The following is a 27,592-nucleotide window of genomic DNA, read 5'->3' as shown; positions in this document are numbered from 1 at the left end:
CACTGTGGCTCAAGAGAATGGTTTGAACATAAATAGCCTTACCCTGAATTAGATGTATTAATCCTAGAAGTTCCACAGTGGTCAATCGATGGAATTGGGCTTAATCCTTAACATTCAGGGGTGAACTCTATGAAGCATGGCTGTGTCCTCCCACAAAACATCCTTCTGGAAGGGACGGAAATGATTTCTCCTGTGACATCCCTCCCCATTGCACACCGATTAGAGGAGCTATGGACTGAATGAGGCATCTTTCAGACAAGTCAGTCCTCTAACATTTGAGAAGAAAAATATCACTTCTACATTAAAACAGATAAAATGCACTATAGGATAGAGTGTGAGATTCAAGCATTTGTAAGGAGGGGGGAAAGAAAGAAATTCAAAGAAATTTTCACAAGCCTCCAGTGGGCAGTTAAGAGCTCAGCCCAACCTTTTGGGAGTGAGTGTTGAATTTTTCATGGAAAAGTATAGGGCGATTCCAATCAGCCCTTCTTCTTTAACTTAGAAACATTCCAAAACATGAAAAACAGACTAACAGACTCCTCCGATGCCCGTATTTTTACCATGTTCATGTTATTGATACCGAGTACCTTTAGTAGCTGCCTCATCGTGCCCTAAGCACCCGCCTAGAAACAATACAACCACGAGGAGTTGTCAATGGCTACAGGTCACTCCGCACTGAGGACAAAAGGACTTACTGCAGAGCCTAGAACTCAGCAGGACATGGACAGCACACAATAAATAATAATCCCACTAACACTGCAGGAAGTTGTTGAAAAGTGCTTTAGAACTGTACATACTGTGTTTCCCCGAAAATAAGCCCTAGCCGGACCATCAGCTCTAATGTATCTTTTGGAGCAAAAATTAATATTAGACCCGATCTTATTTTAATATAAGACCGGGTCTTATATAAAATATAATATAATATAATGTAATGTAATGTATAATACTGGGTATAATATAACATAAAACTGGGTCTTATTTTAATATAAGACCGGGTCTTATATAAGACTGGGTGTAATATAATATACTATACTATAATACCGGGTCTTATATTAATTTTTGATCCAAAAGACACATTAGAGCTGATGGTCCGGCTAGGTCTTATTTTCGGGGAAACAGGGTATATACACATGGGCCCAAGGAGCCCAGGGACAACCTCTGCATTTTATCTTTTACACTTCATTCTAAGTGCACTTACCTTTTCTGGATTTAGAAAGAGCACGTGGTATCACTTTATACCACCAATTTGGATTCTCTGGAGCTGTCTTCTTGCATATCCATAAAACATACTTTGTTAATTCTCAGAGTTTTGTTCCAAGGGCCTAGAGGCACCCAGTGGGCACAGACAGGGTACTGTTTGGTGACTAGGCACTATTAAATATGCCCTCCAACTGTAAGCTTCAAGACACCCGACCACAGCACCAGCCTGAGGCGGGCAACACCTCACCAGACTCGGACTAGTGGGGGGAAAGGAACCAAGGCTCCATGTGGGGCCCCAGATGACAACAACCATAACTTACAAATTAAATGTCATGCCAAGGCCTAGGCCCAGCACAAAGAAGCGGTGTGCCTTACTATGTGTCGAGCAAGATCCGTGTATTAACCATATATTATCATCACATACTCATTTGTATACCATCTCATTACCTAAATTATCTAAACTCCGGCATAAGGTAAGTCTCAGCAGTCCCCATTTTACAGCTTAAGAAACTGAGCCTACACCTAAATCGGAATGAGACTGAAGCCCAGTGCCCACACCCTCTGGGTCGCTCCACCACAAAGCCAAGGCTTCTGGACCCACTCCCCTTGGCCCTTGTGGAGACAGCATGCTCTAGTGGACTGCCAATGCTAACCCTAAGGGCTGGAAGCACCTGTCAGGAGCAGCGACACTAAAATGAGCCACTTGGGGCCCTGGAACCACATCTTACCAGCTCATTTTGGAAAAAGTACTTCACTAAAGCTGCCAGTGACAACACCAAAAAGAATGAGAAAATACAGACTTTTGGAAGGATTCCAACCTTAAAACTTTTCCTATGTATTAAGAACATTTTGTTTCACATGGCTTACAAAAATAAGATTTAATACAGAATTAATTGGAAACTAACATCCCTATCCAAACCCCAGCCTTAATGTTTCCTTTTCTGATCGAGAAACAACAGGATGTGGACACTGGATCAAAAGCCATCAGACTGTCTCTCTCAAAGGAGCCCAAACAGTAAAAGGCAGAGCGGAGGGAGGGAGTTCCAGGCAGGGAGAGGGCCCAGCAAGCCAGCCCCACCCTGCCCCCGCCCAGCGTCAATGGTCCTGTTGGAAGGCCAAGACCTGACAGACCCACCGCCACCCGTCCCCGCCCCTTTCCTCCCTGGCTCTGTGGGATCAGGGAGATGCTAACTGGGCAGGGCCCAGCGGGCTGGATGAAGCCAGTCACAGCTGAGCGTGTGCATTCCAGCAAAATGAGCCAAAGGTGTGGATGTGGACGTACACCCAACACCCCCCTGCTGTGTCCAAAGTGGAATCCCGAAGCTAAATCATTCTTTGGAATATAGATTCTATTGGAAGACCCTTGAAAGTTTGCTAAATCACACAAATTTGAAATGCTAACTGGATATGACTATCATCAGAAGATAGAAATTTATAAAATGAATAACGGAAAGAGTAATCAGTGGAATTACATGTAACAAATGCTGTTCCTCATGATTAGCTAAACAGTCTCTACTATCTGAAGCGAGGTATTCACATACCTGAGTCATTTTTTCAAAAAAGGTAATTTTTACAGAAAAGCCAATGAGTTTTTATTCAGCAGCCATGCCAAGGTCCTAACCCACTCCAAGGCCATCACTGCTAGCATGAGGAGTATACACAGACCGTCCTAAAGTCAGACTTCCTTGGTTCAAACCCTGGCTCCATCAGTAAATAGGGATCCTAAGAAAGTCACTAAAGTGCTCTGTAGTTTAGCTTCTTTATAAAATCTATAAAATGCAGTTAAAAACAGGACATAGCTCACAGAATTCCTAGGAAGGCTAAATAAGTAAGTGAACAAGTAAAACATTGTGATTAGAACTTGGTTTATGGCAAATCCATCCACAAAAGCGTTCACTCTTACCATCTTGTGTGTAAGAGCACTGAGTAAAGAATACTGATTAGAAGTAATAGATTCTATTCACAGAAAGAAGGGATAAGCAATGGCTATACATAGGCCACCTAATCTAAAAGTAACATTACAGAAAAAAAATTTAAACAGGAAAACACAAGTCAAATAATTTTGCACTAACTGAAAATTCATGTTCAAAGTTTGGACCCGTATTTTCAAGAATTTAAGATAGTAAGCTAAGTTATAAAAATTTTACTTTATCATTCAAAGTTGTTCCTTTTTAATAAATAATTGTATTTCCATGAATTTTTTTTCATTTCGATACCATCCAGCCACTTTCATTTCCAATCCCTATTTTTTAAAAAAAAAGAACATTTGCTTCAGTGGTCATCTAGAGTGCTTAAATATTCACTCGCCTAGAATCAAACATCATATACTTAAATTTACCACCATGATTAAATGGTATATTCATTCACCTCTACCAAACATACCAATTAAGGTTTATTCAGAGAGCCATTGCGGAGAATACATGAAATCCTACTCTTAGAGATTCCCCCATTAAATAAAAAGTATTAAAAAAGTAGGAAAGATAAAAAATCTGCAGCCCAAAAAAAGACAAAAACTTGACATTTTACCGAGGACAATAAGTAAACATTCTGTATGTCAACAAAGTACTATAAAATAAAAAACTATTTCATATAAAATTATTAATCTGGTTTTCAAGTATGGCAGATATGGGTTGTTGTTTTGTGTGTGTGTGTTTACAGAAGCACCTTACATAACTTTAGAAACAAAAGAGCAAAATTGGACAAAAAACAGCTTGTTAAAGACATCTGTGCTTCTCCTGCCCAGTGCTGCCTGTATTCTTGGGAAGACAACTCAATTGCTTACTCAGCATGCCACATTTTATTATGCTTCAATTACACGCTTCCTCTGATCAACCATGTTAGCATTTAATTACCACACAATTAACTCGTGGTACTAACACAAACTCATTGGCATTTCTGCTTTGGACACGGAAATAATTACACAGTTGACCCAAAGCCCACCCTGCGTTGCCCCATCCACCTGTGCTCTGTCTCCCTGGCATTTGCCTAGGTTATGTGTATGAAAGTTCCACAGAACACCAATTCTTCTCCAACTTCAGCCAGAGCTGCCTAAAGGAAGGTCAGCCTTGGGGCGGAGGGCACAGAGTGTCAACACCCATACTCAGTGGGGACTTGGTAACAGGAGGAAGGCAACTCAAGCATCACATGGGGTTTTCCACTAGATGAGTAGTTACCAGACTTTGGTATTTCATAGGAAACAGAGCCCCACCCCTTCCCAAACCGGGCAAACTTTGTCTTCAATGTCTGTCCCCCTAGAGAAAACCACCTCAAACCATCATTTCATTAAAAACAGCCACTTTAAAATCTAAGAAGAAGGAAAAGACATCTTTTACTAAAATAAATAAATAAATAAAAGGCAATTCTTTGAATACATTTATTTAATAGAAAATGTTTTCATTTTTCTCCTGTTGACTTTTAGACCCATTCATGAATCAGTTCTTTGGGAAACTGGATTAAATGATTTTTAAGGTCCCTGCTAATAACCCTTACATCACTTCAACACAGCTCAGCAAATATTTTTAAACTAAAAACAATAAAGATATTTATCACCAGTATGTATAAACAATAACGTGTGATTCATTCACTTCACATATGCTAAAGTGACGAACGCATACACAAGCCAAAAAAAAAAAAAAGCAAAAAAAAAAAGAATGCGGGGGTAGGGAGGTAAAGAGGAAGCATTCTGCTTTCCTGGTATAAGTTCTAGGAAGATTAATTTCCTGTCTGAATGCCATTCTGCTCACATATGATTTCAAAAAGATGTTTTTCAGCTCTACAATAGGAGTGAAATCAGCTGTTTTAACTTGGGGCCCTAGAGTGTAACTCTCAAGTTTCATAGTTATTTATAACTACAGAGCAATGCCTGCTTCTGTCATATCAAAGTATACAAGACCCCAGGCAAAGGTCATGAGACAATGTCACTTATTTCAAACATACTGCCAATTTAAGACTCCCCAGCCTTTGGCAGAGCGTTCATATTAAGAATGCTCCAGAAACAAACTAAAGGGTCTCCTGGCAGGAGGGCTCTGATCTTCCCTAAGTTCACTATAGTTCCTAGGAATTCCAAATGTTAGTCTGAAGAGTTGGATTCCAGTTGGATGTTTGTAGTACGATTCATGTGATTATCCCATGCAGACATGAATTTGCTCCATAAATATTTGCTGAACATTTCTTACTTAGAAGGCACCACTAGAGAATCTCCTCATTCCTCTCCCCTTACCACACTTGAAGACAGTATGACACGGTCCAGTTTTCCAGAGGGGAGCCTAAGCCCTTTCACAAACTGCCACAAGATGATATGGTCTAACAACTGCCACACTCAAACCTGCAACACACACAAATGATTTCAGAGGACAGAGAGGTCCCTTCTTGGAGATATCCTAGTTGGCTGGACTTGCATGGAGCTTTTGAAGAAAGAGACAAGCAAGGAAAGTACCAAGAAACCTTGACTCCTAGAGTGTAGACTCATGGGTCTTGTTCATTATGACTTTCCCCATGTTTAGAACAACGCCTGCCAAAAAGTGTATGCTCACTAGATATTTGTTCAGTAAAAGAAAAGAATAAAGGAAAGAATGACTTTAGATCTGTCGCTGACTTAGCCATCACGTAATTAGCTTCAAGACATTCAACGACCTTTGGTTAACCTAAGGACTAAGTCCAGGCTACCCAGAGTGGCTGATTTCCCTTCCTCCACAGAGGCAGACAAGGCCCCAAACTGTATGTCACAGATTGGGTTTAGGGAAAACTTCTTTCACCCTTTCTCACCTATCAGTTGTAAATTCCTTAATTCGCTCCCTACTGATGTTACAAAGCAATCCTTAACCAGCATATGGAAGACGCAGAGGCACTTGAAGTTTCGTTTAACATCTAATGTTTGTGCCTAAAATGAAACAGAGCCAACACTGTAGTTTTGAGAAATCCAGGAAGTGCTCCAGCCTGGGGCCACCAGATAAATTACAGAGCTGAGGACTCACCCACCAGCTGTGCTCCCCACCCCACCAGACCCCAATTAGAGGGCAGATGGGCTCCAGTGGGCGGAACCTCGGGACAGAACTGCAGGAAGAACATGGGCTAAACAGAAGGATTCCTTGCTTACTGACATGATGCCACAGGATTGTTTAAATGTCAGGATTTCCTAGTACATTTTAAAATAGGATTGTTTAAGTGGATGTAAACCAGATTTCAGACATTTCATGAGCATCGTGCATTAAGCTCAAGTAAGAGTTGCTTGTAAAATAAGAGTAAGAGGAGGCCAAATGGGAGAACCAAAATCCATCCTATGATTCTAAATTTTAGAATCAGTTTGTGGATGTCTTTAAAAAAAAAAAAAAAAAGATAAATGCCTTCCTAGGATTTTGATTGAGATTACATTGAACTTTAAGTCAAGTTAGGGAACGGACATCTTAACAATATCAAGTCTTCTAATCCATAAATATGGTATCTATCTCCATTTTACTTGAGGGGCCTATCACAGTTAAACAAAAACAACAAAATCGAGACTACCTTATGTGCCAAGAAAGGAAGAACAGTTGGAAGCCAGAAAGTCTCTGCAGAACAGTTTACAACTTTACACAGTTCTTTCATGAGCTTCACATGTAATGGATTCTACTGGCAGATAAATAAAGGCTCACAACACACAGATCAAGAAAGAGGCAGATGTGGAAGCCAAACCCAGGTACTTTTTTCCCCAATTCAGATCCTGAGGTCTTTGCTACTGTACAGCTTGCTGAAAAGTAAGAATTAAAGGGAGGTTGTCAGGAGAGAACTGGGGAAGCGGTATAAGCCCAGCTAAAGGACGACCACCTGCTCGTGGAAGCTAAGTAAGACTTCCTTACTCGTCCTTGTTCTCAGACAAGCTCACAGGACAAAGGGGAACCAATAAAAGGACACAAAAATAAATTCAGAGCAAGGGGAAAAAACCCTTGTAGGAAGGCCCCAGCTGGAGAAGAGCCAAGAGAGGAAACGGGGCAGGGCATACTGTGGCAGCCCCACAGAGCACAGCCAAGGGTACACACACAGCCACTGGGATGCCTGGAAATTTCCAAGAAGGGAAAAGCTAAGGAGGAGGGCAGGCAGTGTCATTTCCTTTTCACTCCACAGAATGAAAATCACTTGCCTAAGGAGATTTAAAAGGCGGTGGCAGTGGGTGAATCCACTAATCACTTAAGAAGATCACTCAATGTATAAAAGCACACTTGGGTTAAGCAGAGAAGTCAGTGCTGAAAGTTGCAGTAACTGCAATGCAGAATAAATACGAACCATACCAAGATATGTGCATTAAGTCCTTGTGGATCCCAGGTGTCTGTGGGTAGTTAGCCCAAATCTCAGTGCTGCTGACCTAGAATGCAAGGCCAATTCCTAGGAGGGCCAGCCCCTTTGTTTTACTCTCAGCCGGTGATTCTTCTCTTCTGTATCTTTTTCTACATCTTACGGATTATCTACAGTGAACACGTTACTTCTGAAATTTAAAAAAAATAAAACTTCTTAAATGGCAATCATGGAAATTTGTCATCTCTGTTGTAGCAGATCTCAAACACTAGCTGCGTAAATCCAGGCAATATGGATCGAAGGGGCCAGGCCATGAGGTACAAAGCACTTGGCCTTGGAAGAGTGAGCAGCTAATAAAGTAGTATTCGAAAACACAGCAAAACAGAGCTGTAAAGTAAAAACCTTCCGGGCTTCACAAAATTGTTTTCCTCCAATACATCTCTGGGCTCTATGACAGCTGGAATGAAAGGATTAGCCTCAAAGTTGTTACCGAATGTACAAGTGAAAGGAAGGGTGACAGAGGTGAGTAAAAAAAAAGAAGTCCAAGAACATTTACTGCCCAGCCTTTATATCTCACACTGACTTGCAATTTTGCAAGTGGCAGTTCTCACAGCCTGCCGGTGTGTTCATGTTTCCAAGTTCAACCTCCAAACCTGGATCCAGAGCCACAGATACCATCCCTGTGTCTTCTCCTCCAGCTGGGCCAGAAGCCAAGCAACAGATGATACAGCATGAGTTTTTATGGATCAATGGAGTTGTGATAACCAACTCTAAAGCCAAGAGTGCAATTGATTCCTTTCTGAAATTCAGTTTATGGAGAACCCATGCATGCACCACCAGGCCCAGTGCTTCTGGCAATGAACCCGATGTCCAGAGCCTACAGTGACGTGTCCAAGGTCAGGCAGCATTGGTAGCACATGCTTGCCATCCCGGCTGACTCCCCACCCACTGCTTTTCCCGTCATGTCACAAAGACAGCCTTCCTCTTTAGAAACTTCAAAGCCCAAAAACTAATTTCAGATCCTTTCAAGAGGAAGCCAGCAATTCAAGCATCTGTTTTTGGCAACTCCATGTTTTGAAGGTACTTAAGAAAACTATCAAACCTAGTAAATTCAAGTTACAATGCACTTTCCTAAAAAAAAGTGCTATTTTGTCTTTAAAAAGTAGCAGCCTCATCAAGGGGACTAGGCCCCCAAATGCTGTGAAGTTTTATTCAGCTGAGGAAAGTAGTGGCGCTAACTTGCAAGTCACGCATTAGACCAGAGTATTCTTGAAGGCAGAGCCACTTGTCACCAGGCCTCCTGCTAGGTCCATTGTAGGCACAGAGCAATAAAAATCACAAAGCCATGCCATATGCCATGCTCTGTCTCCAGCCCACTGACCCTACTGTGTCCAAACTACGCTTAATTGGTTTTCAGCTAGTGTCTTACTACCAGGCCCTCCATAGAAATGATGGCCATTCATTAGTTCCCTACCTCGGAAATAATCATCTCAAAACTTAGTCATAAGGCTTATGAGATTCTTCAAAATGACCTTTAAAAAGTTAAGAGATGAAAAGATTAGTGAGCCCTCACTAGGCATAGCATAAAATCGTTACCAATTTAAAATCTTGCTGGTAAAACTATGTCCAATTAAAGAAAAAGCAACAACTTTCAGAGGTCCACGAACATCCGTATGGATGGCTCCCACCCGCTGTGCATCTTCCTTCCCATGGATAACTTGTGGTCACTTCTGCAATTCAGATATCCTGTACCACAACGGGTGATTCAGAGGGTAACAGAATCATGAAACGTTTTAACCAAGAATTAAGGTCTTCCCAGGGCAATGTGAACCCAAGCTTCATTTGTGCAAGAGCCAATCAAACCACGAAGGGTGGTTTCCAGCAACCTCGTGGGACATCCCTTCAGTACGATGAGCCAAGTAGGGATAGAAATGATGGGGAGTTCTCAACAGCCAGCCATGGATATCCACCCCAGCCTTCCCCTTGGCCTCAGCTAAAAGCTTGTTTGACAAATCCAGGCAAAGAGAGACACACGTGACCCGCTCGGTTGGAAGGGGAACAAAGGGGACTTGTATAGCCATGAGTATGCCAGTAGATGGCTCAACCAACTTCCTTTGGCCAAAGGAGTAGCAACAAAAGCTCCTCCTTTCTTTAAAAAATGCAGAGGGAGGCTTACCTGTCCTGGGCGCTTTCTGCCTTTTAAAAAACGTCGTTCGTCTTGTGCTCACTGAGATGGTCTCTAATATGACCCACAGCACACGGCACCTTTACGCAGAGTTATTTCTAAACTCCCAAACTTGCACAAAATGCCTTTTTCAGTGGCATGCTTAGTGAGCAATACCAGCGCTCTGGTGAGACTGCAAGCCCCCTCAGGTTACCCAACTCTGACCATCAAAATCGTGTTGACATATGCCCTGAACATGGCAGGGCCTGCATGTTCAGATGGCCAAGAGTGGCCTGGGAGAACTATCTTTAAACAATGCTGTCTTTCTTCTGCATCTTTAACGGCTCAAGAATAGTATGCATATTAAATAGCAGGGAAAAGTTACTCGATTGAGGCACAAATTCCTTTCCCAACAATGCTCCCTCAAGAAGGAATTTCACATTGTGTCCAACTCCAAGTAAGTAGTGATGGAGCTTCAGATTGCCACAGCAGATTTTCCAAGTCTTTCTTGGCCATTTTTAAGGGCATTTTTAATGGCGAAATCTTCCTTCCCTTGCCTCACTTGATGAGCGAGGCTGCTAGGAGCTGGCTCTGTTACGGCCCCAGACGTCCAAAGGCAAATCCTGTTCTTGCCCAAAACTGGAACCCAGTTTAAGCATTTAAAATCCAAGGCAAAGGTGTCTGCTTGTTTTGTGGTGTGGAAGCCAGCCACAATGCCACCTATACACGGATTGTACATTAGAGACAATGTATATTTGTTCCACAATGTGGCCCGTGGAGCCGTTTTGCCCAGGAAAGTCCTGCTGTGTTTATTTTAGACATGGAAACACCACCAATGGCTACCATCCATTTTAGACATTCATTCTTCTTCCTCTCATCTGAACTGTAATCTCGAAATAATTTTTGAGGGAAGAATATTTAAAGAATGGCAAATTTTGGCAAACTACACTTCATCAGTTGGCACATTTACACCACCTTTTCCTCAATTTCAAAATATATTTGCATAAAGGAAGCCTGGTTTCAAGTCATATCCAGGCCATTGCCCTATTCAAATTTTTGTAATAAATAATGTCCCAGGGAACAGAAAGATCAGGTTGCAAATATAAATGTAGGCCCAGAAAAAAAAAAAAGTCAAGTTATTCTTGGAATCTTCCATGAAATCAGCGTGGCATGTCTGTAATTCTGTCTTAATAGATACTAGTAGCAAAGATCAAATCCTTTCTGGCCTTTCACTAGTCATTGATGATTAAATGACTTTAATGATTAATGTCATTTAATCATCAATGACTTTAGACTCCACTACATTCCAGCAACAGAGCTCTACTCTGTTTTAACAATAACCCTCACATAGCTGTATCCAGAGTATATCAATTCCTTTAGTAGTTTTGCCAAAATTCTTTCAACAATTTTTCATGCCCTCTGTATGAAATCCCCCCACCTTTCCTAAAATGTAAGGGATTGCTGCCTGATTAATATGTATCCACAAAAAGAACTAAGAAAAAAAAAGTCCCCCTGTAAGTATGTTTTGTGGAAAACAAAACATCTCCCCAGGTGTTGGGGGTCATTTGACAGCTGGATGTACCTCCCACTCCTGTGATAGCTACAGGACACAGGTCAGATATGTGGTGGTCCCAGGGCCGCAGGACACAGCCACCACCCCAGGAACATTTCTGAAAATGTTTTCTGGCAAATGGAGACATTGCCCAACAGTCCCCGCACTTCCCTACGACAGCCTGTCCCTCTTGCTTCAACTCCAGACTTTTGATCCTTGCATATGTCTAATCCAACAAACTTTCCAAGTCGCCTTTCTGTCAGATAAGTAGCCAATAAGGAGGCAAGAAAGGACTAGCAAGTTGACAGTGGAGGAACTCAACACTGACACAAGGGAGCTTAAAAAACCTCAAAAGATTCAGCACGAAAACTGCAGAAGAGGTCTGGGGCCATGCTTTGTTGGATCCAATAGTTCTATTCAAATCACACAGTGTGCACTGTCATCGCATAAAATGACAGTGATTCTGAATGATGAGAAAAAAACATTGTCCTAGCACACTCTGTGAAACAAAGCAATAAGAAGTATTTAGACAGATTTCCACAGTGGTTTAAATGAAGTTAGTTTAAAGGCTTTCAAGAGTAAGAATCTGTTATCTGGAAAGTTTATTCAATGTGAAATACCTCATTCCACAATGAAACTGGACAAAGGAGGTATTTAAGACAGCTTTGTGGTTTCACTTTATAGTGTTTATTCTTCATGGTGCTTTTACTCAGTATCACCGCTTTATATTATCCCCACTCCTTGGAAAGCCAAAGATGTCTTTCACTCTTCTTAACCATGCAAGGTTTGTCCATCGTATTCTAAGAAATTTCAAATAGTTACTGAAGGCATGAAAATAAACTGCCTTTACACGACCTCCAAGATACACAGTCTTAACATAATCTCACAGACTGAGTGCAGGGGGTGATGTTAGGAGCTGCTCCTTCGTGCCAAAGAAATTAAAACAAAAATCATAAACCTAATTAAGAGATACTCAGAAAAGCAAGTTCAGGTTAAACAGAAAAACTAGAGCATTGACTTTAAAAACAAAAACTTAATTCTTTATATTTTTAACAGGTGTAAAATTCTGGACTTTAAATTTCTCAAGACAGGAAAGCTTGGGACTTTCCTCAGTTTTCAAACAGCAGGTGAAAACCATCATTGCTTGGGTATCAGCATAGAAGAATGTTGTAGATAAGAGAAGAATCCACAACCAATCACCAAGAACAGAATTTAGATGGCACTGGAATTCATGCTTTTACAATATAACAATAAATGTATCTTCTCAATTATGAATCACTTAGTTATACTGAGCTGACTGTGGAGTCCCTCAGCATAAAACCATCAATGTGAGAAGAAAAATTATTTTGTAACAAGACTCTTGGTATTCCTGAGTGACACATGACTAGTTCAGTCCTAGGTGGCTAAGACTTGAGGATGTGGAACTCTGATGAACCATTTTCAAATGTCACCAACGAAAGATATTGCTGGACCTAAGCAGGATGCTTCCCATCTAGGGTAAGATGGGACTTACCCTGTATCCATAGAAGGGTAAGTTCCAGAAGGAGTTGAGAAAAACACCAACAGGCATGCAGGTCACCCAGAGATGTTCTGAACGGCCATCCTTAACCACCTAATCAAAAGTCCACCCGTTCAGCCTAATTTTGTTTCACCTCTCTAGATTAAAACTTTTTGAATGAAGTACTACAATTTCCAATAGAAAATGAACTGATTCTCACTCTCCAATCCCAAATATTTGGGGGAGAGAGCAATGGAGAAAACACAAGTGCACTGCTATCATCCACAGTCAAAGAAGGTTACCAGAAGCACTAAATCATCAATGTCACTCATTCATTCGTTCCCCTAGTGAACCTTTAGTGAATCCCTGCTACGTAGGAATCAAGTGTGGCCTAGACACAGGAGATGGAGCTATGAAATAAAATAAGGGCCTCATTCCCACGTAAATGGAAACAAAAATCCCAGCTCACTGGGGCAAGTGCAGTAATAGTCAGGCACTAAGGGAAAATCATTACCCAAAGAAGGAGCAAAGCATCTCCATCTGGGGCAAGGGAGACAGCCAGAGGCTGCTTCATCATGGCACAGAGGACACAGGCAGGGTTAATAACGGTAGAGCACAACAACAACAACAAAAAACCTTCCTTGTTTGGCTACAGAACACAGTCCATCTTACAAACTAAGTGTGTTTAAATGAAACTGTAAGTGTGGGGAGGTCGGATGGCTCAGTTGGCTGGAGTGCAAGCTCTGAGCAACAGGGTTGCCGGTTCGATGCCCCCATGGAACAGTGAGCTGTGCCCTCCATGACTAGAATGAAGGACAACGACTTGGAGCTGAGGGGCCCTGGAGAGACACCCTGTTCCCCAATACTCCCCAATGGGGGGGGGAACTGTATGCGTGTACTGAACAGTGCCATGCAAAACAACTAAAAGGTTATCAATCCCTAAAAAATGATTCACATGTAATTTTTAAAATTTGGATCAATGCAAATTAGAGCTCAATCCTTAAAGACCATCATCAATATTCCATTCTCAGGAACTATAAAGCACTAATCATACAGCACACCATAGGGGAGCAGGGCTTCTCACACCCCAACATGCACACAAATCACCTGCAGACCTTGTTAAACAGCAGGTTCTGGTGCAGGAGCCTGCCAGGCGGAGCCTGAGAGTCTGCATTTTGAATACGCTCCCAGCTGGTGCAGATGCTGCCGGAGCTGTGACCCACTCTGGGCAGTGAGGGTGAGGAGGGTAACGGTGCCCTGTTTTGACGAATCATCGTGGTCACACACGGGGCTCTTTAACAGAAAATCTTCCTCTCCTCATCTGAAACCTAATGAGCCAGAACCTTAGGAGACGGGGTTCCCTGTAATTTCTTTTTAAGCTGTCCAGGTGGTTCTGAGATGCAGCCAGGCTTGTGAACCATAGTCAAGTAAGCATTCTGAGATACAGGCCCCAGGAAATAGGTCAGGTCTCTGTGTAGACAGATAAAGCCAGCAGCTTTGGAAGACATCCCTGGGGATAGTGAGTCAGGAAAAGGATGCCCAGCTCAGCTGGCCAGACTTGTCAACTCAGCCATGGTGAGGGCCTGGAATCACAGCCTCCGGAATGACATCTGTTCTAGAATCCATCTTGACTCTTCTCATACACTGTAATTGCTTTCCAAAGCCAGTGCTCAGATCATTATCATAGTCTACTTAGCTCATAAAACTCACAAAGAGGAAAAGCAATTTTTTTGCCCTAAAAATTACAGATAAGGGGTCATCCATGATGAAAGACTGGAAAGAAGCCAAAAGGCAAATATGCAATTAACCAGCCCGATGCCTCCAAGCTCTAATCTTGAAAGGGCTCTCCAGCCACACCCCACCTCACTGCAAAGCAACAATTTTGTTAATAAAAGGGATCGAATGGAATGTGGTCCTTCCGGGTTTTTATATACAAAACTGCTTCTGGAAAAGACTAATCGTTGACTCTCTCCAGGTGGAATAGATGATAGAGCTGGCCCACTTGAAATACCAGCCTTTCAAGTTTCTTTACATCCACTTTCCATTGAATAAGGCATTTCCAATTCTGTTCCCTGTACTCAGCCTCCTGCTCCCAATTTCCACCCATCACATTCAAAGTTGTATGCCCTGATCCCTTTCTTTCCCTTGCTTATACTCGTCTTACCTGGCAAAGGGCAGCAAAATTTTCAGCAGTGAGTTCTCACTTTACCCCTAAACTTGGAGATGCCATTCCTGTAAGAGGCTGTCCTAAGACTGGTTTAAGAAGTATTGTACTCAAGGTCAAGGGTCAAGTTCATATTCTGCTCCTCTGCAGGGAATGCTCTGGGGAGAAAGAGCGAAAGCTCTCTTAGCTATACGTGGATCACAAAAAAAAAAAAAAAAAAAAAAAGGAAGCAATAGCAGCTTGTCCTTCCTACAATGTGTCACAATGTATCATGTTCATCTCTATTCTTGGGTCCTAGAAGAGTAATTGTATAAAAGAAATGAATGACTAGATAAATGACTGGAAATAACAGGATGAACAACATCCTGTCCTGCAGAAGTCCAGGTTTTCTAGCTGGAGACTGAGAAAGCATCATCATACAGTATAATTGCAAGTGCGGTAAAAAATATTCAGACTCAACAGCCCAGAGTCACACAGCAAGGAGGCAGTGATGCCTGTGTCTGGACTCAGGCCTTCCCAGGCCCCCGCAGCGTGCCTCCTTTATATTCCCTTCTGCAGAATACAAGTCATCAGCCTGAAGGGAACAGAGGAGGAAGGAGGGCTAAGCTGGGGTGGGGTGACTGGGGAAGGGCAGCATCTGAGCCAGGTTTGCAGAAGGAGCTGAGCTGACTGGCTGGAAGGGGCTGACATCACTTGTTCAGGGGTCTTTGAGTAAATCTGCTTAGAAGCTACTCACCTCTTACCAGAGTTGAATAAGCTTGGTGGGGAGGGAGGTGCAGGGCAACGTCTTTACAGATAAATGTCCTTTTTCTTCTTCCTTTTAAAAGAATATCTTTATCCTTGTCTGCTAGAGCTGGGATGGAACAAAAAGCCTAAGATATGCAAGAAATAACAGATTTTATTTTTCAACTAGAAGAGTATGAGGTGGGGGTAGTCAGAAGTTACAGATAATTTTATCACATCTGTGGAAACGTGACCCTTAAAATGGAGAATGGTCCAGAAAATCCCTCATGGGGTCTGAACCTCTGCCATGTAATGATTTTTCCTTCTTAAGGGAATAAAGGTTAACAAAGTATAGCCTTTTTCTACATAAGGTCACACAGTACTTTCTCAGTCAGATATCTACTCTCAGAATTAATATGTACAAATCCCCTGCTTGAATAGACATCTCCCTAATCTACCTCTGGAGAGGCACGTGGTTTTGCTTAAAACCCCTAGAACCCTGCCAGCTGAGGTCCACTGAAAGTGGAGGTTGTAATTAAATTTCACCAAGGCTCCATGACCTCAGCCCTGGGGCAGGTCAGCCAGGAAGGCTGTAGAGCCAGGGTGGCCCTTCACTGTACCCACCCAAATTCCGAGAGAACACACCAGCTCAGGGTCCTGGGACCTTGTGGATAACTGAAGATGCTAAAAGCATTGAAGAGAACAGTGTATATGAAACCTACTGGCTAGTCTCCTGCCGTTTGGCCTGCTACTACTTGCCTTCTTAGGAATAAAGGAATTCTGGCATCACCCAGGGCAGAGGGGGGCTGCATCCCTAATTTAGACAGATATAAAAACAACCTTCTTCACCAGTACATTCCTTCTTAGACAAGGAGGTTCAGGGTCACTTACTTCCATTAGATTTCGCCTGCCCTGTGTTGGACCAGTGTTTTATGTGGGAGAGTAAAAATGACCATGGCCGTGCAGATTTGGGGGATCTTTGTGTAAGGCTTGCTTAGCACAGTCACTCCTGATAGTAACTTGCTCAAACCCTCCTATACTCAAAAATAGTAATAGGGAGGGTGGGGGCAACGGCAACTTGAGTGATTATTATGAGCCAGGCATGGTGCTGGGTGCTGTACCTGCATTATCTTATGTAATGCCTTTCTCCCAACGATCCTCCCAGGTGGGTACAGTACCAGAGTTTTACAAGTGAGGAAGCTAAAGCTCAGAAGCTTTATACCTCGCCTGCCCTCACAAAGCCATTCGAGGGTACGGGCAGCATTCGAACTGTCTGGGAGTATAGCTCTGCTGCTTCCGATACAATTTAAGAGTCTCAGAAAGTTCAGTTTCATGTGAGGATCTATTCAGCGAGTAACCAGCTCAGCAGCTGGCTAACAGCTGCTCGGGGACCAGGCTTCCCAGATAATGATTTATGCCCAGTATTGGCTCTCCAGCTAGGAACTACAAACATCCTACTCGGCACCCTTAAGAAGGCAACAAGGAACATGAATCAAATTCAAGTAGTTATTTCCAGATTTCCAGTCCTTCCGATCCTCCAGCCCCTAAGAGCAAGACCACACCAACACTCTGAGTCTCCAGGGTAACACAGGGGCAAAGGGTCCAGAACCTCATCCTGGGCTATCACACTCTCCCCAAAGTACCACCCTGAATCACCTCCCAAGGCTCATTAGAAACCTAAGAATTTACAAAGTTCTCTGGGATTACAAGAATTCCGCCATATCAGAAGACAATTATTTGGAACACAATACAAAAATGAAACCTTACACATTTTCATTTATGAATTTTGTAATTTGGGGAAATTTTGACGCTACGGGGGGGGAGGGAATGTTTTGCAAAACAAACAACTAAAGGGAACTTACATGTAGAATAACTCATTTTAAAAACAGAGGATATCTCCAGATGGCAGGATTAAAAAGGTAATTATTTTCTTTTAAAGATATGAATTGTCTAATGTATCTGTAATAGCACCTATTACTTACATAATAAAAGTTTTAAGTTGCATATGAATAACTTAGCTTGCTCATAAAATGACTGTGTTACGCATTTAGTAATTACTGAAACACTCGTATATACATACACACCAGAAGTTGTAAGGGGAAAACAAATTCTCAACCAGCACTGATTCCCGCTTCTACAACTCTCAGAGGCCAGTGATTTGCTTCTTTTCCCTTGGTGAAATGAAGCTTTCTCTATCTTAAAGCACATTCCCGAACAGGGAAAAGGACACAGGAAACACCCTTCCCCTGACGATGGAGACCACCTCTATCTGGCAGAAAACAGGTGTGAGGCACGGCCCCCACTGAGTTAGAACTGAGGGTTGTATTGACCCCAAAGCAACCTGAGGGGTAGCTGGCCGTCGAGCAGTCAGCATCCTCGCCCATCTGTTACAAGGCCACTGCTCTGTTGTCTTAGATTCTGGATTTGTCTATGTGGCATGCACCCATCACAGGGCCAATTATATTAACTCTATTTTCTTATTTTCTATTCCTAACACTCTGACTTTGGGGGCCTTGCAGGACTAGCCAATTCTTAGCACCCAGGGCTCAGCCTGGAGCTTGCCTTATGTACACAAGCCAACCAATCCAGCGTCTACACCACCCAAGTACCTCTTTAACTTTCACACACCAAGCTCTTATATCCCCTGCACTAAATCATCTCAAGGCTAGTTACCAGGTGCCTTGAGATCATCCTTATAGCCCAAATCCGCCTGGAATTATTCGAACTAGCCAATCCTAAAATGTGTACGCTGCCCCGCCTTGCCTCCTTGAAAACCCCAATTAAGGCTCTGATCAAGGCTTTCTCCTTGCTGCTGTCTCCTGCCTCCCAACCACCCTGCTGCTTCCTCTGTGGTGTGGCTCCTACACTAGGGAAATGTAATAAAAATCACCTTTCAATGGCGTTGGACTCTCTGTATCGTCATTCAGTCATACTTTTGTAAATTAAGACCCAGGCCCAGAACAGCCACCAACTCTGAACAACCAGAAAGGGCTTCTAAGCGGAAACTAAATAGCCATGGCTAAGCCCATGTGCTGAAGTTATAGGATGGCACAAACCCTCTGAGGCCAGACTCTACCAACTCGGTTACTGGGTTTCCGTGGCAGCCTTCAATCCTGCCTGAAGCCGCTAAGTTCTGCAAAGCACAGGCACACCCAGAGGCGGTCGAGTGAGAGACAAACGTCAGACAAAGAGGCACCTCACTGTCTGGAGGGGAGCTACTGTTTCAGTCCAGAATCTGAGTCACAAGGAAAAGGTAAGATGATCATATTAATACTTAGTTGCTAATTCTTAAAGTGGGACAGTAGATCATGTACTTCAGACGTTTTCAAGAAAAATTGACAATAGTTTCACCTATAATTGGGGGGAACTTCAACTGCTTACAGAACTCATTCTGAATTCCTCCTTCCCAGAAGATACGAAAGTAAATGAAGCACCACTGCTTCATTTTTGTCATATTACTTTTAGTGTATTCCAGCTCTTCTCAAAACCCTACTCGTTTTCATTTCCGGGACATCTTGGGCCTATTCCATCAAGCTCAGTCTCCCTTCCCAGGCCCTCCCCAATATCTCCTCTCCACCACGGCCACCACCAGAACATATGTATCTAGCATTCCTATACGAGGCACAGAGGATTCCATGTAAAAACAGGTGATGCAAGTTTAGTGGTTACCAGAGGGGAAGAGGACGGGGGCATGTTAGGAGAGGGTAAAGGGGGGAAATTGTATGGTGATGGAAGAACTGACTCTGTATATCACAATGTGATATCCAGATGATGTATTATAGAATTGTACGCTTTAAACCCATATAATTTTACTACATAATGTCACCCCAGTACATTTAATAAAAAATGTTTTTAAAAAGTCAAAAAAAAAAGGTGATGCATATTGCCAAAGCCCCTTCCTTGTGCAAAAATACCATAGATAGAAAAGTGACACATACTGGTGTCTTTAAAAATTAAAGACGATATACAACCCTGAGAAGCTTTTGATGACACCACAGCATGGAATAAGCAATTAAATTACCATCCTTTTAGGGACAATGGGACATCTCCAGATCTAGTTTTCCGAAGGCTGCCTATAATCTTTACTCCAATTCAGGCACAAACACAACCTCTGAGAATATATGCCCAAGCATATTTATTTTTCCAACCAGCTGTCTTTGGGATATGCTGAAGGCCTGCTGTCACTGCCAATTCCTCTGAGGACACAGACAAACATGTCCTAAGTCACGCAGAAATAACTCCCACAACTGCCCAGAACAAAGCAAAAAAAAATTTGAGAAACAAATGAACCCACAAATCAATTTAATAGTAACAGTTCCTTTCAAAAGAAAGCCCCTAACCTCAAGGGTGTGGCCTATGTCCTTTACGTTTCCCACCTTTTTAAAGCCTACGAAGCAGGACTGTCAAGATACACTATTGTTCCTAATGGATATTTAAATTTTGTGATCATGTATATTATTTCGTTTTTAGAGAGTACCATGTTCCCTATTAATACTAGAGTGGATTGCATGCGGTCATGTTGTTTGCTTCTGTAATGACAAGTGGGAACAGCAGTTCTAGGGGTCAGGAAGGTCAAATGTCCAACAAAACATAAACTGGAAGAAGTTTGAGAAGTATTAATCCAGGATCATACTGGCCACAATTCAACTGAAAAGTTCCAAGCAGCACATCCTTCCCACATGGCAGCTTCTTGAGTTCTGAAAGTGACATCTACAAGAAATGCCATAGCTGGTGCAAGTCCATCCTGGGTCTCACTAGCCTGGTACACAAACATTATGCAAGCTGACCAAACCAAATTGGCCCAACAACTCAAGGACAGGAGAGAAGAGATCCACAAAAGAAATGCAGTAGCAGCAACCTGGCCCCTTATCTTTAGCATTTACAGGACGGTCAGATGTGTGAACGGAAGACATTTGTCCGCGTCCTAATCTACCTCTTCTGCTCCTATATAATCTGGAGGCAGCCAGGGCAGTCAGCAGCAGCCAAAGGACACCCACTGTTCGCACCAGTTTTGCTGCTATCTCTGGATGGAGCTTACTACTCTTGCCACAAGAGTAGATGCTCTGTTCCAACCTCAGGCGATTTCTTCCTCACAATGAGTTCTCTGAGGATGTTAGCCCTTCTACCTATAATCAAGAGCATACCTTGCAGGGAACAAAGGTGTCACTTCAGGAAAATTCCAAAAGGCACTAGCAAACTCAACATAACTTAAACAGAAGAGTTCATCCTCTTGACATGCCCAGTTTTACGTGCTCTACTCCTCTAGACTAGATTAAATCATAAAAGGCAAATACCACATTAACCAAAGGACCAAAGCTAAGATCACCGATATTGGCACAAAATGGTTATCATGTACCTCCTGATGTGATATACAGAGAAACATGCCAATCCTCATTTATGTTACATTCCTGACAAAAACACATCTACGCGTAAGGCATTACCAAACAAACCCAAATTGCTACAAAACAACTGGCTTATACCCTTCAAAAATGTCAATGTCATCAAAGACAAAAAAAAGCAGAAAACTGTTCCCAGGTAAAAGAGACTAAGGAAACATGACAACCGAATACAACTTGCGTAATCTTCAATTGAATCCTAGATCAGGGGGAGGAATTGCTACAAAGGACATTATTGTGCTAAGTGACAAAATTTGGATATAAACTGTATATTTGATAATAGTACATCACGGTTATGTGTCCTGTTTTCACTAATTGACCTGTAGTTTTCACTAGTTGACCTGTTCTTAGGAAAGCCACGCTGAAGTATTTAGGGGCAAAGCGGCATGATGGTGTAACTTTCAAGAAGAGAATATATGATATGGAGAATGATAAGCAAAGGTGGCAAAATATAGACAACTGATGAATTTAAGTGAGGCTATACAGAAATTCTTCATGTTCTTCTTGCAACTTTTCTGTAAGTTTGAAAGTATTTCAAAATAAAGTATTTTAAGACAGCACAATTTCAGATTCAACTTGCAAAGCATTTCCACAGTACCACCTGCTGAATAAAGCAAGACCTCCTCCCCATATTAACCTCATCTGTCACCAGCTACCCCCTCATAGACCCAGGCAACTGTGCTCCTCTTCCACCTTCAAGCCAAGTGCACACCTGGCCCCAGCTCAGCCATTCAGATTCATCTCCGAGGAATTAGAAACTGAGACACACAGACTGAGCCAGGAAGCTGTGAAGTGCTGAGCAGAACAGAGGGGCACTTCGGGTGTGAGGTCTCCATCTGGAGTTTAGGCAAAGATGCTGATCTGGTTTTGAAAAGAGGAGAGTGGTGGCATTGCACAGAAATATCCCAGAGCTACGTCTCAGAAAAAGAGTGTGCAAGCAAGCGTGCATTGGTGGGTCCCTGGTGTGTTCTCTTAGGTACACAGCAGGCACTCAATAAAGGTTAGCTGCAATCAGCAGCTGCATTGAGCCACCCCACAGACCCCTTCTACTTAAGCTAGCTCCCCTATGTCTCTGTTCCTTAGCCCAAGGAGCCTTGTTAAGAACAGACCTCTATCAATACAATGGGATAGTCACCATAATAAGCTATTACACAGCAAGGCAGAGCTTGGAATGCAGCCACCCACCCCTGCTTTTCCCATAGGAAGGCATGGCTCCTTCTGTTCTTCTCACAGCCTCTTATCCAGGGACAAACGGACTGCAGTGAAGGTACAGCCTGTGAAGAGACCATTCCACTTCCACCAGGCATCTTACAGTATGGCACACAGCAGAAGGGGAGGACCCGGGACCCGGGCCCCAGATAGTCAGACCTGGATCCTAGGACCTACTTCTGCCGCTAACCTCCCTGCAAACATCATCACACTTGTCTGACCCTGTGGTAGACAGAATAACGGTCCCCAAAGATGTCCATGTCCTCATCTTCAGAACCTGTGAGTATGTTACATCACTACATGGCAAACTGAACCTTGCTGATGTGATTGAGTTAAGGACCTTGAGATGGGGAGATTTTCCTGGATTACTCAGGTGAACCCAATGGATTCAAAAAAGGTCCTTAAAAGCAGAGACACTTTCCCAGTCGTGGTCAATGTATCCAAATACAATGTAGCTGGATTTGAAGATGGAAGAATAGGGTAAGCAGCCAAAGAAAGCAAGTGGCCTCCAGAAGCAGAAAAAGACAAACGGATTCTCCCCTAGAGCCCCCGGAAGGAACCCAGCCCTGCCCACACCTTGATTTTAGCCCAGTGAGACACATACCAGATTTCTAATCTACAAAACTATAAGACAATAGATTTGTAGTATGTTAAGACACTAAGTTTGTGGTCATTGTGACAGCAGCAATAGAAACTAGTACAGACCTTATTTCCCTCATCTGGAAATGATTGAGTTTTCATCCTTTCTGAGAAGTAGGGTTAGTGAAGCCTCGAGTCCACCTCTTGACCTCTCAGAAGCCCCTGGGACACCTCTGGAAAAACCTTGGCCCTTGACCAGGTGATCTATAAAGATAATTCACAAAAGGAATGACTTCTGTGTCAGACTGAAGTTATTTTGTATCTGCCCTTGTTTTGCACAATATTTACCGCCAGAGCTCTAATCTTTCTTTTTTTAGTAGTAAAACGAAAATCTGTCCCAAGTTACTAAGTAATTAGCGGGCCCCAGTGTCCCAGAGCACTAGCGTCCAAATCCTATCCACTTCATCAGTCAACTCTCCCCAGCAACCACACCCACCCCGGGGGGCTTTTGTGCTGCCTCTGATCCAGTACTGAAGTCACCAGGGCCACCTTCCAGATTTCTGAGTCATCCTCACCATGGCAGAGCCAAGCAGCAGCTGGATTGTGAACTCAAGGCAGCAAAGCCCAAACCCTGCCCTGGAACTTCAGCTGCTGTGCAAGGGTCACGCCCTCCCTCCTCCCACCTCATTACTTTCCCTAACGTCTCCATACAACTGCCCCTGTCTCCTGGGCACCCGGGAGCTGGCTGAAGGGCACGCTGCTCCATGTACTCCATAGGAGCAGGGATGTGCTCAGCTGCATAGTGGGAGCCACTTAGCTTATTGCCTCTGCTCTCAGATGGGTGTTTGAGGCTGGTTGTTGTTTTTTTCATCCCTGAAACATTTCCATCAAACAAACCAGCTACTGTCCTAACTACCACGCAGTCTCACGAACAAGTCCCATGCCAACCAGCCGTATGGCTGTTGTCAAGGCGTATGTTTTCAAGTAGGGCCTATTTAGTGCTTCCCCTTCATTCTACCGACAGAGAACGCGTAGCCGCTGCAAGAGCAGTTCCAGGGGAAGGAGGTCAAGGCAATCCAGGGCTGACACAGGAGAAAAGAGCAATAATTGGTTTTGATTTTTGTTGCATCTATTCAAACTGAAGCCCACCAGGTAGGCTGCCCAGGAGATCTATCCAGAGACAGGGAACATCACATTCAAAGCAAAGAACTAGCAATTGTTCTGGCCCAAAAGAGAGGTCTGTTCTAGGCACTCAGGTGCGGCACTCTGTCAGACAGGGTGCCGGCTGCTATGTAGAAAAAGGAAGCCTGTGCCAGGGTAGGCAGGTCAGCAAAGCTCACCCCACAGGGAATTTTATCAGCCTTTTATCATCCTGTCATCATGCACTCTTGTTAAATATGAGATCTGCCACAGATGCCTGCCAAATGACAGAGAGGGACCATGACTCTGCCTTGGAGAAATGCGCTCCTGACAAATGTCACAGAGTGATGCTGGGTGCCTGGGAGACCCCAGCCACAGACTGCTCAGCATGGCCACAGCTAGTGAGCCAAGAAGCTTCCCTCTGAGCAAGAATGGAGGGAGGGGAAGTAGAAAGAGAGAGAGGCCAAGGTTGCCATGGGCAGCCTCCCACCTGACCCACATCGTCTGTCTCACGTGCGCTGGCACAGAAGTGGTCGCTTCTGAGCACCTATCAACAAGTCAGCACCGCTGGGCACAAACAAGAACAGGCGGGATGCAGAGACGGAGCCCTCGGAAGTGGCCAAGCCCAAAGCAGCTCTGTGATGAGGTCCTGAAGCCTGCACCACGGGACCGGAAAGGACCCCCGGCACCCCTGCTGATTAGAGGCTCTGTGTGAAGCCCTGTGAACTCCCAGACCTGGCATGGCCATGGTTTTTTGTTTGTTTATTTGTGTGTGTGTGTGTGTGTTTTTAAGAAGCCTGTGTATATTGATTGAGCTTTCAGAATAAAAATTTTAAAGGGTAACAATATTCTGTGCCAGTGAGGGTCCCTACACAGGTGTTGGGAACATAGATTATATCATCTTCTGAAAGGTGGATTTTTAAAGGTACATAGCTTTCGGCCTTGAAATTCTATAAAAATGCCACATGGTCTACAAATAAGTATTATAAAAATGCTCACTGCAACATTACCAAAATCAAAGCAAGAAAAGGGAGGGAAAGAAGCCCAGCCAGCTACAGGAGAATGAAAGGTTATAGAACTTTTCATTTAAAAAATATGTAACAATTAACACAAGTAATCTGCAGTCTTTCAATATGGGATAGATTTATATTAGCATGGAATCAATGTCTATGTTATTAGATTTTAAAATACATTAAGCAGAACATTGTTTTATTATTATATTTTTGTTTTTTAAAAAAAATACGCTTTCTCTCACACAAAGGTCAGGAGGACTTCGCTTATAGAGGTGGATATCACCTTGGAAGAAGAGAATAATAATCAGCAACCTAGGGCCCAACGGACAGGCTGGACCCCTGAGCCTGACCCTACTTGCCTGACCCACACCTGGGAAGGACCCAGGTGTGTTCCTTCACCCACGTCCTCAGTCTCGTTCTTTGTAAAACGGAGACTACTTGCCTAACGGGCGATGGGGAGGGTTAAAGCACAAGCCCGTGTGACAGGCACTTTGCCCAATGCCTACTACGTTTTAAGTACTCCACAAATGGCTGTTAGAACTAGTAACTACTCAAGTGGAGAATCCAATTGTCTTCTCATGAAAATTAGACTTTTGAAAGGTCTGACGGCATCCGTGCAACGTTGCCGAGCCTCCAACCACATATGGTGTCTCAAGCGAACAATCCCAGGGCCAGTTCACTGCCTGGACTCAAGACACCCCTTTGGCAGGGTTGCCCTGAATTCCTCCCTCTGTCTGCTCTGAGGTTTCTGTGGTCAGTTCGCAGCTTCTAACATGGTCTCTCTTCTCCACACCCCACTGAAGTGCCACATTAGCCCAGCTCATACAGCCTACTCTTAGGAACAAAAAAACACCCTCAGTCTTTTCAGAAATACTGACTTATGGAAGAGGCACACTGCAGAAACCCCACAGGATTTCATCTCGTGAATCTGAAAAGCACGTTATTTAAGGTACAAAACCACAACCTACAACAACAATATTGAGGTACAAGCCCCCAGACACAGGTGAGGGTAACAGACTCCTATACTTTTGACTCATACTCTAGCTCACTCAGCCTCATGTGAATGCAGCCAGACAAAATCCCACTGGGTCTCTGGTGGCTTTTCAAACACACACCTCAGGCAGTCCATCAAGAGTCACAGGCAAGGACAAGTTTCACATGCATCAGGAAGCTTTGACCTCCCTTCTCCAAATATCATCTACAAACCAGCTTCATGGCCATCATCTGGAGCTTGTTAGAAATGCAGACTCTCAGGCCTCACCCAGACCTACCCAATCAGGATCAACATTTTAACAAGACCTCCCAGATGACCCTGCTTTAGAGCATTTACAACAAAGTCTATCCAGATACAGTTGTGATGGTTTACGTAGGTTTCTACTTGATCTTTTTCTTTCTTCATGGAAGTTCCATGATAGCACAGTCTGCCCACCTTACTGGCGTGTAGTCCTCAAATATTCACTGAATGAGTGAGTGAGTGAATGGTCTGCCAAATGACTGAAGAGACCTATCCTGTTGTAAGTGCAAAGAAAGATGCAATTAAGGGTCTGAGGGAGAGAGACAGAATATATGGGGTGTAGGGAAGACGTCTTTAAACGAGGTTGTCAGAGAAGACCTCTCTAAGAGAGGTTGGCATTAGGGGTTGCATTAGGATACGACGAATGAAGAGGGACATGCTGGAGAAGAGGATATCAGGCAGAGGGAACAGCACCTCCCTTTGCCACCCAAAGAGTCTTTTCCTGGAGGCCAGTAACGACAGAAAATCAAGACCTGTAGGTTTGGCTCTGGTAGTGGAACAAAGAAGCTCCAAGGAGGAAGATTCAAAGGGCTCCACGACCATTAAGATTGTTGGGGGCAGAAAGGCCCTGTCTGGAGTCAAAGCTGCCATTGCCAAGGCTCTTGGAGCTCAGTGGAAGGGAGCTCAGTGTCAGTCTATCAGCTGACCTGATTGGACTTTGTGACTACCAGCCACAACCCCTCCAGTCCTCAGATTCCACTGGTCTACAGTTGCTTGCAAAGTAGAAACATGGAGATTACTCACTGCTTTCAACAAGTCAATCCAAGAACTTGTGGGCAGCCAAGCATCCAAGGGTCCAGGAGCCCAGTCCAGATGTTACCCTGCAGCAGCACGCTGGCAAAGAAGAGACAAATGACACGTGTCAGCGCAGGTGGCCACACTGGCGGGTGAGCGACGTTCTCCCAACAGTGAATGACACTAGTAGGGTCCAGATTATAAAGAGCGTGCAAAAGACCAATGCTAATGTGGGGCAAATGTTTTCAGAGCACTGTGCACTGACACAGCTGGAAACCCTCTGCCTTCAGTCTCAACAGAGGCACCATCCCACCACCCGCAGCTCCAGAGAAGCCTCTGGCTGCAAACCCCACAACGAGGAGTCCAGACAGGCGGTGGCAAAGGGCCCTTGGAGACAATCAGGCCCAACCCCTCTCCTCACAGATGAGAAAAATCAAGACTCAGAAAGAAAACAGGCTTGTCCAAAATCAGCAGCAAGTCATGGCAAGTCCAGGAATGGAATCACAGAATCTATAAAGCAAAATTTACTTGTAAATTACCTTCCTTAATAAAACTCCGTTTCTAAATAAATGTTATCCTTATTCTGTCTGGCTCTTAACCGAGAAGAGACAAGACAGTCTGAAGTTCCAAATTTTAACCATTCCCTCCAGTTCTCTCT

The 27,592-nt window shown here is 43.5% G+C and overlaps 1 protein-coding gene across 7 annotated transcripts in view; it reads right to left on the bottom strand.

The window, feature by feature from the left end:
- The window catches only part of TLN2 (talin 2), a 410,032-nt gene that overhangs the window by 310,711 nt on the left and 71,729 nt on the right, over positions 1-27,592 (bottom strand). For 6 of the 7 annotated variants that reach the window (XM_081049585.1, XM_081049591.1, XM_081049586.1 and 3 more), the window contains exon 2: positions 26,944-27,033. The exons of the other annotated variant lie outside the window; for it this stretch is intronic. The gene's annotated coding sequence lies outside the window, so the exon portion shown is untranslated. The remainder of the gene's footprint in view (positions 1-26,943; positions 27,034-27,592) is intronic. 7 annotated transcript variants of the gene reach the window in all.

The sequence above is a fragment of the Rhinolophus hipposideros genome, assembly GCF_964194185.1.
Source record: "Rhinolophus hipposideros genome assembly, chromosome: 5".
Classification (NCBI taxonomy): domain Eukaryota; kingdom Metazoa; phylum Chordata; class Mammalia; order Chiroptera; family Rhinolophidae; genus Rhinolophus; species Rhinolophus hipposideros.
The sequence above is the reverse complement of the archived record's forward strand: the minus strand, read 5'-3'. Positions and strand labels throughout refer to the sequence as shown.